At 30.3% G+C, this 14,545-nt stretch overlaps 1 long non-coding RNA gene and 1 other non-coding gene across 3 annotated transcripts in view; one reads left to right on the top strand and one right to left on the bottom strand.

The window, feature by feature from the left end:
• LOC145940353 (uncharacterized) overlaps window positions 1–5,406 on the bottom strand; it is a 126,876-nt gene extending 121,470 nt beyond the window's left edge. The window contains exons 1-2 of one of the 2 annotated variants that reach the window (XR_014426000.1): window positions 5,326–5,406; window positions 4,573–4,751 (exon numbers count right to left, since the gene is read on the bottom strand). This is a non-coding gene — a long non-coding RNA (uncharacterized LOC145940353). Of the gene's footprint in view, window positions 1–4,572; window positions 4,766–5,325 lie in introns of both variants that reach the window. The other variant, XR_014426001.1, reaches the window with a different exon arrangement.
• A 5,598-nt stretch (window positions 5,407–11,004) lies between these two features.
• Window positions 11,005–11,076, top strand: Trnap-ugg (transfer RNA proline (anticodon UGG)). Its single transcript has one exon. It is a non-coding gene; the product is annotated as a tRNA-Pro (tRNA).
• Window positions 11,077–14,545: the final 3,469 nt, after the last annotated feature.

The raw sequence follows: 14,545 nt of genomic DNA, 5'->3' as shown, positions 1-14,545 counted from the left end.
GAGAAATAAAATTAGCATAGACATAAGTGGTCGCGATTTTTTACGACCGGTTACAGAGAATCGGGTTCCGGGCGCTCATTGCCGCGCTATTATGTCGAAAGTTGCGCGCATTAATCCGTCGCGGAGGGGTTCAATCGTAATGTCATGCAAATTTCTCATTAAACGTCCCACGTTTGAAATTATAAGTTATGCACTCCACACATGTAACGGCTGCGGCTGATCGATTTGTGTCACTACTCTCGGAAGCGTGCACGGAAAGCGCGTCGTTTAATTAGAACCGAATTGATGGTTAATTATTGACGCTAATCGTATTCGCGCCAATCTTTCCAGTCTACGAGAAATCAGGAAATGGAAATCAACTATTCATTGCAGATTTATGCATCATTTTGGATTTGTTCACTCGATTTTGATTAAAAATTATCGTTAAAAAATTTCATAAAATGTTTTTTTTAGATTATCAGATTATTGATGATTGGAATAAGATACATAAAAGAAAGAGCATATATGCATAAGTTAAGAAAAAAGCATATTTATAATAAGCCAAATTGTAAATTTATTTTATTAATTATGTTATTAGTTATAGCCGTTTGTGCTTATCCTTTTCGTTAACATCGAAAAAATTATATATTATCCCTCTCTAAAATAATATTAAAAGAATAAAAAAAAATATAAAAAAAAATACTGTAATGATTCATTCATTTCTCTGTTACAACAGAGATTTGATCTTTCTCTGAAATTATCAGCAATTAAAAGAAGATTAATATCTCCGGAAATATGCTTTTGTAAAGTTCCGCGGTAAATGATTCTTTCAGAATGTTTAAATGCATTATACATATAATCGTACAGAGATGTTTTATTCATTAATATTCATACTTGTGTAAAGAATATTTTATATAAAATTTCTTACATAGATCTAATTTAAACATATATATACATATATATGTAAATCCAGAAAAATCTAAGGAAAAGTAAGGCGAGAATAAATGATATGGTGATGATCATATATGAATCGATGATCGTATATGAATTTGGTACTCAATTTTTAATAAACTGAGTTTTCTCAATACAGAAAATATTTTATTTGTAGTTGTTTATAGTAATAATAATTTCGTTTGTAGTTCAAGCTATAAAAAATATTATTTTGAAAAAATTGTTTAACTTTGAAATAAAAATAAACTAATATATGATATTGATACAGAATCATTAACTTTTAAATAGCACAATTATAAATGAAAGGAAAGTACAAACAATTCTGAATCAGTATTATGTATCAGCGATATTTTTTTATCTCAAAGTCAAATAACAATTATTTTTCCAAAACATATTTTTTATGCCTTCAACTACAAACGAAATTATTATTCGTACAAATAACTGCAAACGACATACTATCATTTTCTATATTGAAAACTCAGTTTATTAAAAATTGAATACCAAGTTCATGTAGATTGATCGACCGACGTTTTAATTCAGTTCCGATGCTATTTCCGCGGATTGAATCGCATCCCGAGTGTCGATAACCGATCGAAGAGATTCCCTTTCCCTCTCTCCTTAATGCTGTAAATCAATTCCGAATTCCTCACTCGATTTCCATTACAAAAAAGTCCCGTCTCTGTCGAGCGAGCGGCGCGTCCAAAAGCAAAGTACAAAAGCACTGACAACTCTCATTCGCGAGATCACGGCTCTATCATTCTTGGCATCAAAATAGAAGACAGCGGAGCGGCTAGGATCGAAGGCGAGCCCCGATGTTAAGTGGTTGTCCCCTCTTGCGAACCATTGTGTTGGCGCGCGTTTAAGTTAATCCCGTCCGCCTCTTTCGATTCGACCGATAAACTCCGGGTTAAATAAGGATTAGCGCGATGACTCGGTGAGGATGGACAGGTCGGTTTTTCGAAAACTCTTTTCCGACAAAACCGCGATCACCGTCGCTGCCGCCGACATCATCGTCGAGGAGTCTCATATTATATTATGGCCAGCAGGCAGATAGGTATCGCGACGCGTTAAAGTGACGTTAAAAGGTGCGGAACGAGGGACGTGATCGACATCACTGATATAGATCATCTCAGTTAGAAAGATTATCTCGATGGAAATTAGTTAAGAACGCGAGATCCTTCATTCTAGAAATGATTATCCGATAATCATGTGCCAAGATAATTATTTATATTATTAGATATCATTTAATAAAATATTATAAACGTATAAGTTGAAAATATAGACGGTTAAGTATACATGTTATTTATAATGTGCCAAGATAATTATTTATATTGTCAGATATCATTTCATGAAATGTTACATCAGTCACAGTATGTAAAATCAAATGTTATTCGATTCAAAAAGCAATATGAATAAAAAATATAGACTGCTAGATATGCATATTATTTATAATGTACCACAAGATAATTATTTATATTATTAGATATTATTTAATAAAATGTTACACTGAGATAATTTTCTCTTAGAATTTACCCTGAAAATCATTGTAATCGTGGGATAATACGATATGAAAAGAATTTTATGAGAATTTCTCTGATTAATATTTATCACAATAAAAATAATATCTATTACAATAAAATATAAAACATGTTTGATTAATTTTACTAAACTGCATAGTCAAATTAATCAAACATATTTTATATTTTATTGTAATAGATATTATTTTTATTGTGATAAATATTAATCAGAGAAATTCTCATAAAATTCTTTTCATATCGTATTGTCCCACGATTACAATGATTTTCAGGGTAAATTCTAAGTGAAAATTCTCTCTATGTATAAATGCATATGTCAAAAATATAAATTGTTAAATTCAATATACATATTACATCAGTACAATGCCATTGAACAATATGTAAAATCAAATGTTATTTAATTCAGATAGCAATGTAAATTAAAAATATTGATTGTTAATTATACATATTATTTATAATGTACCAAGACAATTATTCATATTAAATATTATTTAATAAAATGTTATAAAGAGTCGAAAATATAGAAAATAGACTGTTGAATATATTGTATATATTGTTTATAATGTACTGAAATAATTATTCATATTATTACATATTATTTAATAAAATCTAATAATATACGAATAATTATCTTATATGTATATATATATGTATATGTATGTATTATACATATATATATATATATATATATATATATACATATACAAATATATACATATACATATTCATATATATACATATTCATATACATATATACATATTCATATTTTTATATATATATATATATATATATATATTCATATACATACATATATACATATTCATATATATATATATATATATATATATATATATATATATATATACATATTCATATATGTATATACATATTAAATATGCATATTAAATATGCATATTATTTATGATGTACCAAAACAATTATTCATATTAGATATTATTTAATAAAATTTTATAAACGCCTATGTCAAAAATATAGAAAATAGGCTGTTGAATATATTGTATGTAAAATCAAATGTTATTTAATTCAGATAGTAATATGCATTGAAAATATTGACTGTTAATTAAATATACATATTATTTATAATATACCAAGACAATTATTCATATTAGATATTATTTAATAAAATGTTATAAACGCCTATGTCAAAAATATAGAAAATAGACTGTTGAATATATTATATATATTGTTTATAATGTACTAACAATAAGATAATTATTCATATTATTAGATTATATTGAATAATATGTAATATGAATAATTATTTCAGTACATTATAAACAATATATACAATATATTCAACAGTCTATTTTCTATATTTTCGACATAAGCGTTTATAACATTTTATTAAATAATATTTAATATGCGTAATTGTTTTGGTATATTATAAGTAATATGTATATTTAACAATCAATATTTTCAATTTATATTGCTATCTGAATTAAATAACATTTGATTTTACATACTGTTCAATGTCATTGTACTCATGTAATATGTATATTGAATTTAACAATCTATATTTTTGACATATGTATTTATATTATTTAATGAAATGTTATAAATGCATATGTCAAAAATATAGATTGTTAAATTCGATATAGATATTACATCAGTACAATGCCATTGAACAGTATGTAAAATCAAATGTTATTTAATTCAGATAGCAGTATGCATTGAAAATATTGACTGTTAATTAACTATACATATTATTTATAATGTACCAAGACAATTATTCATATTAGATATTATTTAATAAAATGTTATAAACGCCTATGTCGAAAATATAAAAAATAGACTGTTAAATATGTTGTATATATTGTTTATAATATATTAAGATAATCATTCATATTATTAGATATTATTTAATGAAATGTTATAAACACCTATGTTGAAAATATAGATTGTTAAATTCAATATACCTATTATATCAGTTCAATGTCATTGAACAGTATGTAAAATCAAATATTATTCAATTCAGATTGCAGTATGATTCGTGATTGCCATAATGCAATAGCACTGAGCTATCGCAAAAATATATAAAAAATTGACACAAAAATTCACACAGTTGTAATTATTAAACTGACTCACATTGTGATTCCTCCGATGATGCCACCGAATTCCTGACTATCATCGACGACCTTCATTGCTCCGGTCCTCCGGTGTACATTTTAATTACTCACTCGCATAAATAGTGCCGGCGTTAGAATAGGGCGAGGTTGGTCGATCGCCCAGGGCGCCAGATCTGTAAGGCCGCCCCTGGTGATTCCCTAAAATTTAAAAACTATTTTAAAATTATTTTCTCAAGAATTTCGAGCTCTTCGATGAGCTGAATGGGCGCCAATGTTGCTAAAACCTAATGAATTCGGCATTCCCGATCGCTCTGGACGAGCAAAAACCAGCAGAGAATGTAACGCGACCGTTGCATACCTTTAAATGAACGACACGAAATGATAGAAAAAAAAAGCGGAGCAAAGGGCGGAGTCGTCTCGAATATTAATGATATTAACGTTCGATCTACGACTCGAGCAGTACTTAAATACTTCAATACGATCGATTAGACATTCGTTTCGCTCGTAAAACTCACCGTCGACCGTGTAAAGTGCACGAAATCGACGTAGATGTTTCGAAAAATTATTCCATCTATTACTTGCCAAGATGGCGCAACGGAAAATTTTGCTCGGCGTCGCCAATATTGAACGACGCGATCGATCGTGATTCCGCGACACCGGGCGCTTCCCCGCGATATCTATAAACCTAACTCGGCGTTGACGAAATACTTGTACGCACATGCAGGACCTCTTAAGACGCGAGAAACGGGAAAAAATGTCGAGTGAAGCTTACCTCGACGTGAACACGTCCTTTCACGAGAGAGCCACCACAGGGAGTGATGGACAACGGTCAACCGTCGAGATGAGCAAGTAGGACAACGACGCGAATCAAATAGATCTACACTCTTTTACTATTTTGTTACATTTTGGAGCCTAGTAGCTTGATAATAATTATTATCGATCGATAATACTCTATATGTCTTATTAGTACGATTGACACGTCGATCGCAATACACATTTAAATAATAGCGTAATTATAATTTTAGTTTTTTCAAATAATTATATGCAATTTGAGTAATGTAGTGGCGTGACGTCAAATGACGCGAGTGACGTAGCAAGGAGGATATGTATCACTCCGCGGGGGCTCCACTGACCGCTGTCTCCCCCCTCCACCCCGCCACAGTTTCGACGTTTTCATCGATCCGTGTCCGCGAAATCTCGCGTGCGAGTGTCGGGAAATTCTCTTGCCATACGAGAAGAGCATCTTCGGAGCTTTTATCCTGGAGCAGACGCGTCGTGGCGTAAGAAAGCTCGATATCAAGATCGTGGAGCATTGACTACAAAAAGGGTGCATATAAACAGCGAATTAGATAGTCAGGTAAGTGCACTTTAGCCTTTTATCAGCGTCACATCGTTACATTCTCGAGCTCGAAATCTTACTAAGAATTATTATCAGGTGATATTATCGTATATCTTAACGCGATCGACACGTCCATCTAATAATCAGTAATATTTTTGTGTAATTATTAATTGTGCACATATCAATAACTGTCGCTTTGTACACGTAGTTAGGCGTGACGTCGCATGAAGGAGCTCACTTCACGGTGTCTCGCGAGAAGGACATTGTTGTATTGGCGCTTTTTTCTGGAATATATTCGCGAATCTCATTGTACGAACGGGAGTGCCGCAAGTGCTGATAACGAGCAAGTGTTTCGAACGAACCTTCGTATCGATTAAAGTGGTCTCTGCCATGCATCTCGTAAAACTTACTGTCGTAAGTGTCATCGCCGAGTCGCGTCCGAGCTTTCCGAACATAGCCTAACAAAATCCGGGAGCATCGATCGATGAAACGGTCGATCGTCGTATATATCCTTGCTCGTTTTGCACGTATTGCAAGCGAAAAGCACGAACAACGTCATCCTAAATGAGTATACGGCCGATATATCGTGTCAATTAATTAAGGCAAGTACGTATGGCAAGTGCAATAAGCAGTCGGGGAATGCAACGTGAAGGGACGTGAATTGGTTGTGTCGCGAGTGTCATGACTGTATTTGTCAGTGTTGACAATAAACTAACGAACGATCGTATCTCTAATTATTCTCGTTTCGATTGCAGTGTTGATAGTGTCAATAAATGCCGATGTGTGAAACGTCAGTCCGGGACGAGCGATCGTGATTCACGCTCTACTGTATACATCCTGGGTGAAAAAGCGTCGAGGGTGCCGTGCGAGAGGTAACCGAGATAATCGTCAATTAGCACGTGCAATGGAATGTCTGGAACAATGAAGCAATCGAGAGGTGCGGAGGAAGAGGGAGCGTGCGAGGTGCATCGAATGCAACCGGCGATACATCGGCCGGTGAGTAAATATATTTATTATATATTGACATGATTAACTGTTCATTTTTCTTGTTTACGATCACTCGATATCGTTGCATTATTATATTTATTAATGTGATTACAATTTGACATGCAATATGCTCCACTTTATATTTGAGACAAGCTGTCGAAATAAAATTTACGACGCTTTACAAAGTCTTAAAAAATACCAGATAATGAAATTATAAAACATGATATTTGTATAGTTCATACAATTAATGCTTTTACGAAAATGCAAATTAAATGAAACTACTGTTTGAATAAAAATTTCGCTGCAACGTAATATATAAAAAAGGAATACGTGAGATAGAGTTTTATATATAACATTGTTTTTCACAAAATTATTTTCTTAAATATTATTTTAAACCGCGACTGTATAGCATCTGCCGAATTATTATTCTGCGTAATTACATGCGTTTTTATTTTATTTACCATGACTTGATATCGTTGCATTATTATAGTCATTAATGTGATTACTGTGATTAATTTGGCGTGCACTTTGCTTCACTTTTATATTTGAGATGAACTGTGGAAATAAAATCGGCGTTTTATAAATTCTTCAAAAATACTAGATGGTGAAATTATAAAACGTGATATTTGTACAGTTGATACAATTAATACTATTACGAAAATGCAAATTAAATAAAACTACTGTTTGAATAAAAATTTCGCTGCAACGTAATATATAAAAAAGAATACGTGAGATAGAGTTTTATATATAACATTGTTTTTCACAAAATCATTTTCTTAAATATTATTTTAAATCGCGACTGTAGCATCTGCCGAATTATTATTCTGCGTAATTACATGCGTTTTTATTTTATTTACCATGACTTGATATCGTTGCATTATTATAGTCATTAATGTGATTACAATTTGACATGCACTTTGCTTTATTTTTACATTTGAGATGCGCTGTGCTAATATAATCGGCGCTTTATAAATTCTTCAAAAATACTAGATGATGAAATTATAAAACCTGATATTTGTATAATTAATATTATTATGAAAATGCAAATGAAATGAAATCAGTGTTTGAATAAACACAAATGTCGCTGCAATGTAATATAAAAAAGAATACGCCGAAGTAGTAGCATCTGCCAAATTATTATACTGCGCGATATGTGTTTTTATCTTGTTTATAATGATTTGATATATCGTTGCATTATTATAGTTATTAATGTGATTACAATTTAATATGCACTTCGCTTCACTTTTACAATTGAGATGAGCTGTGAAAATAAAATCGGCGCTTTATAAATTCTTCAAAAATACACGGAGAGAATTTTCTTTTAGAATTTATCCTGAAAATCATAGTAATCGTGGGACAATATGGTATGGAAAGAATTTTATAAGATTTTCTTTGATTAATATTTATCACAATAAGAATAATAATATCTATCACAATAAAATATAAAACATGTTTGATTAATTTTATTAAACTACATAGTAAAATTAATCAAACATGTTTTATATTTTAACACGTAGATATTATTATTTTTATTTTGGTAAATATTAATCACAGAAATTCTCATAAAATTCTTTCCATACCATATTGCCCCACGATTACCATGATTTTCAGGCTAAATTCTAAAAGAAAATTCTCTCTGTGTACTAGATGATGAAATTATAAGACGTGATATTTGTACAGTTCATACAATTAATACTATTACGAAAATGCAAATTAAATGAAATTACTGTTTGAATAAAAATTTCGCTGCAACGTAATATAAAAAAGAATACGCCGAAGTAGTAGCATCTGCCGAATTATTATGCTGTGTGATATATGTGTTTTTATCTTGTTTACCATGACTTGATATCATTGCATTATTATAGTCATTAATATGATTACTGTGATTAATTTAACATGCACTTTGCTTCACTTTTACATTTGAGATGAGCTGTGGAAATAAAATCGGCGCTTTATAAATTCTTCAAAAATACTAGATGATGAAATTATAAAACGTGATATTTGTACAGTTCATACAATTAATACTATTACGAAAATGCAAATTAAACTACTGTTTGAATAAAAATTTCGCTGCAACATAATATAAAAAAGAATACGTAAGATAGAGCTATATATTATATAACATTGTTTTTCACAAAATTATTTTCTTAAATATTATTTTGAATCGCGACTGTAGCATCTGCCGAATTATTATACTGCGTGATACATGTTTTTTTATTTTGTTTACCATGACTTGATATCGTTGCATTATTATAGTCATTAATGTGATTACAATTTGACATGCACTTTGCTTCTCTTTTACATTTGAGAGATGCGCTGTGGAAATAAAATCGGTGCTTTATAAATTTTTCAAAAATACTAGATGATGAAATTATAAAACGTGATATTCGTATAATTAATATTATTATGAAAATGCAAATTAAATGAAATTAGTGTTTGAATAAAACACAAATTTCGCTGCAATGTAATATAAAAAAGAATACGCTAGTAGTAATTGCATCTGCCAAATTATTACACTGCGTGATATATGTGTTTTTATCTTGTTTACCATGACTTGATATCGTTGCATTATTATAGTTATTAATGTGATTACAATTTGATATGCACTTTGCTTCACTTTTACATTTAAGATGAGCTGTGGAAATAAAATCGGCGCTTTATAAATTCTTCAAAAATACTAGATGATGAAATTATAAAACGTGATATTTGTACAGTTCATACAATTAATACTATTACGAAAATTAAATGAAACTCTTTGAATATAAATTTCACTGCAATGTAATATAAAAAAAATATGTGAGGTAGAGCTATATATATAACATTGCTTTTCACTAAATTATTTCCTTAAATATTATTTTGAATCGCGACTATAGCACCTGCCGAATTATTATATCCTGCGATATCTGTGTTTTTAAAGTTGTCAGCCAACAGTCTTTAAGACCGATAGCTCGATATCATTCGGTGTCGTTCTCAAACAATCGCGTTGTCTCGATCTCCGCTTGGTGAGTCCATTCAAAATCGGCTGTCTGACCGCACGTCAATGGGGAGATTCTGTCCCTTTGATTCTTTCCTATGCAATCAGCCAGCGCGACCACAAATCTTCCCCGACCCTTCAACATGTTTAAGGACCGCGCGGCACGTTTCCATTGCGTTTTTGCCCGAAGGGTGACGACACGTTACAAGCGAGTTAACTGTCGCGAAACAAAGATACAACGGTCTTTTTTTGATCATAATATTAAATGAAGGTTCTGCATTTTTTTACGATGAGAAAAAAAGAAAGAGAGAATTATGCTCCAAAATTAAGTAGCTATTTTATAGCTCTAATTATGATAAATGCTGCGGCCAAATGGTGGTTGAGTTTGCATTTGAGATATAAGTTATTGTTTGAAAAAGATGCTGCTTCTTTGTCTAAAACAGAAGTTTATTAATTTATTTCTGAGTCATGATAAGTAAATATATTAAAACTTTTAACAGTAGCAGCTATGTTTTTATGATAATGATAAAATATCAATATATATTTTTTTTCATGTAAATATTATTATTTTGTAATAATAATAATAAAATATAATTTTAATTTTTATAATTTTGTAATGATAATAAAATATATTTTAAATATTTTTACAAATATGTTATTATATTAACATATTAAACATATGCATTAAGAGAATTTTCTCTTAGAATTTACCCTGAAAATCATGATAATTATGGGACAATATAGTATGAAAAGAATTTTATGAGAATTTCTCTGATTAATATTTATTACAATAAAAATATTAATATCTATCACAATATAAGATATAAAATATGTTTGATTAATTATATTAAACTGCATAGTAAAATTAATTAAACATATTTTATATTTTATTGTGATAGAAATTAATATTTTTATTGTGATAAATATTAATCAGAGAAATTTTCATAAAATTCTTTCCATACTATATCCATGATTACCATGATTTTCAGAGTAAATTCTAAGAGAAAATTCTTTCTGTGTAAATATTAATTTTTTTAGATTACGTCTTAATGACAAAATAAATAAAAAATATTTTTTACACATACAAAAAGAGGAATAAAATTAACTACGTACTTAATGTTGTCATGAAATAAACTTCTGTATCAAAGAACGGCTCAGTGGTCTAGGGGTATGATTCTCGCTTTGGGTGCGAGAGGTCCCGGGTTCAAATCCCGGCTGAGCCCAATTTTTTATTTTGTTTATAATTTAAATATTTAAATTGCAATTTTTTGCCATTTAAATATTTAAATTATAAAGAGAATATGAATTTTGGAATTAGTCAGGATTTTATTTTTATTAATATATTTTTTATTTGGCCATATCAACATGATATTACCATTGTTCTTTATTTAGAAATTAAAGCAGAATGTATAATATTTTGCTTAATGCTATTATTTATTTTTCACATTTTATTTCATTTTCTAGCATACTAATTAAATAAGCATTTGAAGAAAAATATATATAATAAAAAAGGTGTGTCTTAAGATAATATCTCACAATAAGATAATATCTGTGTTTCTCTCTCTCTCTCTCGCATGCGTGTTAGCGAGTTTAATAAACGTGTATAATAAATTGTTTTTATTCTTTGTACTGCAATCATAAATTTATATAGATAAATTACACGCTCCTATTGGAAACAAGAAAACAGCATTACAACAGTTCGGAGGGAGTCAAATATGAGAGTCAATGCTTGTTCGATTGTGCAAAATAGTGCAGACAATTTTAGAAAAAGATATTCTTATTGAGAGAAGTCTGTAGAAAATGCATGAATATGCTAAAAACATGAGAACTATTTTAGAAAAGATAAAAGTCTCTAAAATCGATTAGTATCTTACTTAAATAAATAAAATTGACGTTTGATTATGATTATTTTATTTTAATTGATGTTTTCCGTTTTTAAAAGATAGCGATCTTTTTCTTTAGAACTTAGAAAAAACTATAAATTTTTAAAAATTTTACAAGAAATTATTAGAAAAATCCCATATAACAAAATGCTTCATGAATTTGCCATCTCAGTTTATTCTAAAATATTTTTGATTTAACGATTTATTAGAAAATAATTTTTTTTAAATAGTCTATAAAATTATTTGTTTAAATTATAAAGAACTAAATTATAAAAATAAAATTAGAATTTTTAATTATTTATTTGTTTTTACGAAAAAAGATGACAACTTTATGCATGTAAATTTAATTTTTTCTCATTTTATATATCAGTTTTTAATCTAATTTAATATATTTTTTATTTTTTTATATAAATTATATTTTATTTTATATATTTTAGAATAAATTATATTTTAAATTATATTGTTTTTTAAACAAATATTTGAAACAGAACATGAAACAGAGTGACATGATATTTTTATATAACAAAATCTGCTATAAAAATGCTATACTGACATCTGCTATAAACATAGATAAATGTGACTTAGCACGACATGGTTCATCGCGTAGAAACAGGTTTACAATAATCGATCGACCATTGCGGTACGCTCGGTCAGGTTTTCGGTTAAGTTAAACTGGTCCCAAAGGCAATTTCCTGAAAGTTGCTGGCTCGCATTAGAGGCGGACACGCTTAGGACACAGGTGCGTTTAACGTATGTATTTCACGGTTTAATGCGAAGATTACACAGGAAAAGGTGCATAGTACGGATGGCATCCGTACAGGGCGATACGCCGCCTGCCACGCGTAATGATGATGTAATGACGCGGTGAAACCCTATCTTTATTGTTTCTACCTTAGCGGCTGTTACCAATTTTCGAATGAGACGTCTTTCTGCTTTTCTAGATTCTAAAAAAGTAAAATAACCGCAATCATGTGGTGTATGATACTTGTTACACAATGACTTTCACCTCTGAAAATTAATATACGTTTACATTGTTATTAGAAATCAACATATTTTATAAAAATTGCAATCACAAAAACTAATATATATTAAAGCTGCATTGTTTTCTAATTGTATATTTCTGTAAACTTTATATTCGATAACATAGTATCGATCGTAACGTGCATATGATAAATCCACTATTTTTTTGCTATTTTTTTTACTATTTTATTTAAGTTTTCTGCATACTGTCACGTGTATTGGACCGTTTCCAGCAGTTGTAAAAAATTTATTTCCCCGGACGCCACTCCGGCATTTCTCAATTATTAAACAACCTCCGACTGCTGCAGTAAATCGATCTTCATTGCCAATGTGTCTTTTATCAGCAAATAGAAAAACGCGACAATGAAAAACTAGACGAAAATGGATTGTATTTACGGGCATTGTTGCGAAATTATTCTCGTGTCAGCGCATGTATAATGTATGTATAATGCATCCCTGCAATATCGTTGCACAATGCATTCGTGTCACAATGACAAGCAACTTGTCGTTTCGCAAGGCTTATGCTTTTCGAAAGTTTGACGCTTTATGTCAATGATGTCAGAAGAGCTTGGAAACACCGTTAAAACAAATTTATCGTGCCGAACAAATCTATCGTGTTATTAAATTTCCTATATTTGAATGTCGGTAATTAATTATTTTTATATTGAAACTGTTTTAGAAAGAGATATTTTTTGACATTTTCTCTAAGATTTTTGTTAAATCGTTGTTTTGTATTATTTTGGGATAACTATATATATATAAATTGTTTTTTGTGAATTATAAAAAATTAATGTTTTTTTTGTTGCTAGTAAAACTGTTTCCTTCGTGCTTTTTTTCTTCGAAATTTATAATTTAAAATAATCGAATTTTTTAATGTAATTTAATTTTATCTGAATTTTTTGATAAAGTTAATAACGGATCTTTTTTTTCTTTTTTAATATGTATACTTTTTCAAAAGATATATTGCTATTAAAATTCTTATAATCGCATCTGTCGATATCGATCAATCGGTTCGACTCGAGTTATCTAAAGCCACGTAACGAAAACGATCCCCAATGTTGATGTCGCCAATACCATTGTCCTCTAGTTTGGTGTAAAGAAGCAAAAACGGTTTCAACTTTCGAGTGCCCGCACTACCTTGTCATTTCGCCCTCCGCCCTTCTGTGCTAAAGTGCTGTCGCGGTGGCTCTTTCCAGCTTTGATGGAGCGCCTCTCCAATGCGCATAAGATGAAATGAATTAGCGCACCGGAACCAGAAATCGGTCGCCGCTGACAACAACTCGGTCACCCTCTCTCTCCGTTTTTTTTTTCTCTTCCCGTCTTTGTCCCTTTTCTCGCCGCGTTCTTTATCATTGTCTCCTTCCCTCGATTTTCGAGTCGCACGGACCGTTGCAAGTCGTGTTCCTCTAGAGAGTTCCTCTAAAGAGTGCGTCGCGAGTTTGTTAGGACTCATTAAAACCACTCGAGTTCAGACCCTCTCCGGCGAACCGCGACGATTTTGTCAGGATCATTGAATAGAAATGGTTGCAATCGCGAATTGCTGCTGGGGATAAGAAAGCTCGCCTCGTGTCCGTCAGGCTTGATAATCTGGCATTCAAATCAATCCAAAAAATTAAGCATACATACGAGTTATAATACTGAAATGTTTTTGAGTTCTTGAATTTTGTTCTTGTGCCACGCTATCTTATTTTGCAATTTATGAAAGTAAATGAATAATAACGAAATGAAAAAATTTGTTGTGAAATAGATTACATATACATATATGTGTGTATTATGAAATATAAATACT

Source organism: Prenolepis imparis, unplaced genomic scaffold (assembly GCF_030444845.1).
Source record: "Prenolepis imparis isolate NDT839.2.m4 unplaced genomic scaffold, iyPreImpa1.0 SCAF_9, whole genome shotgun sequence".
NCBI classification, from domain to species: Eukaryota; Metazoa; Arthropoda; class Insecta; order Hymenoptera; family Formicidae; genus Prenolepis; species Prenolepis imparis.
This window is presented reverse-complemented; position numbering and strand designations above follow the sequence as displayed.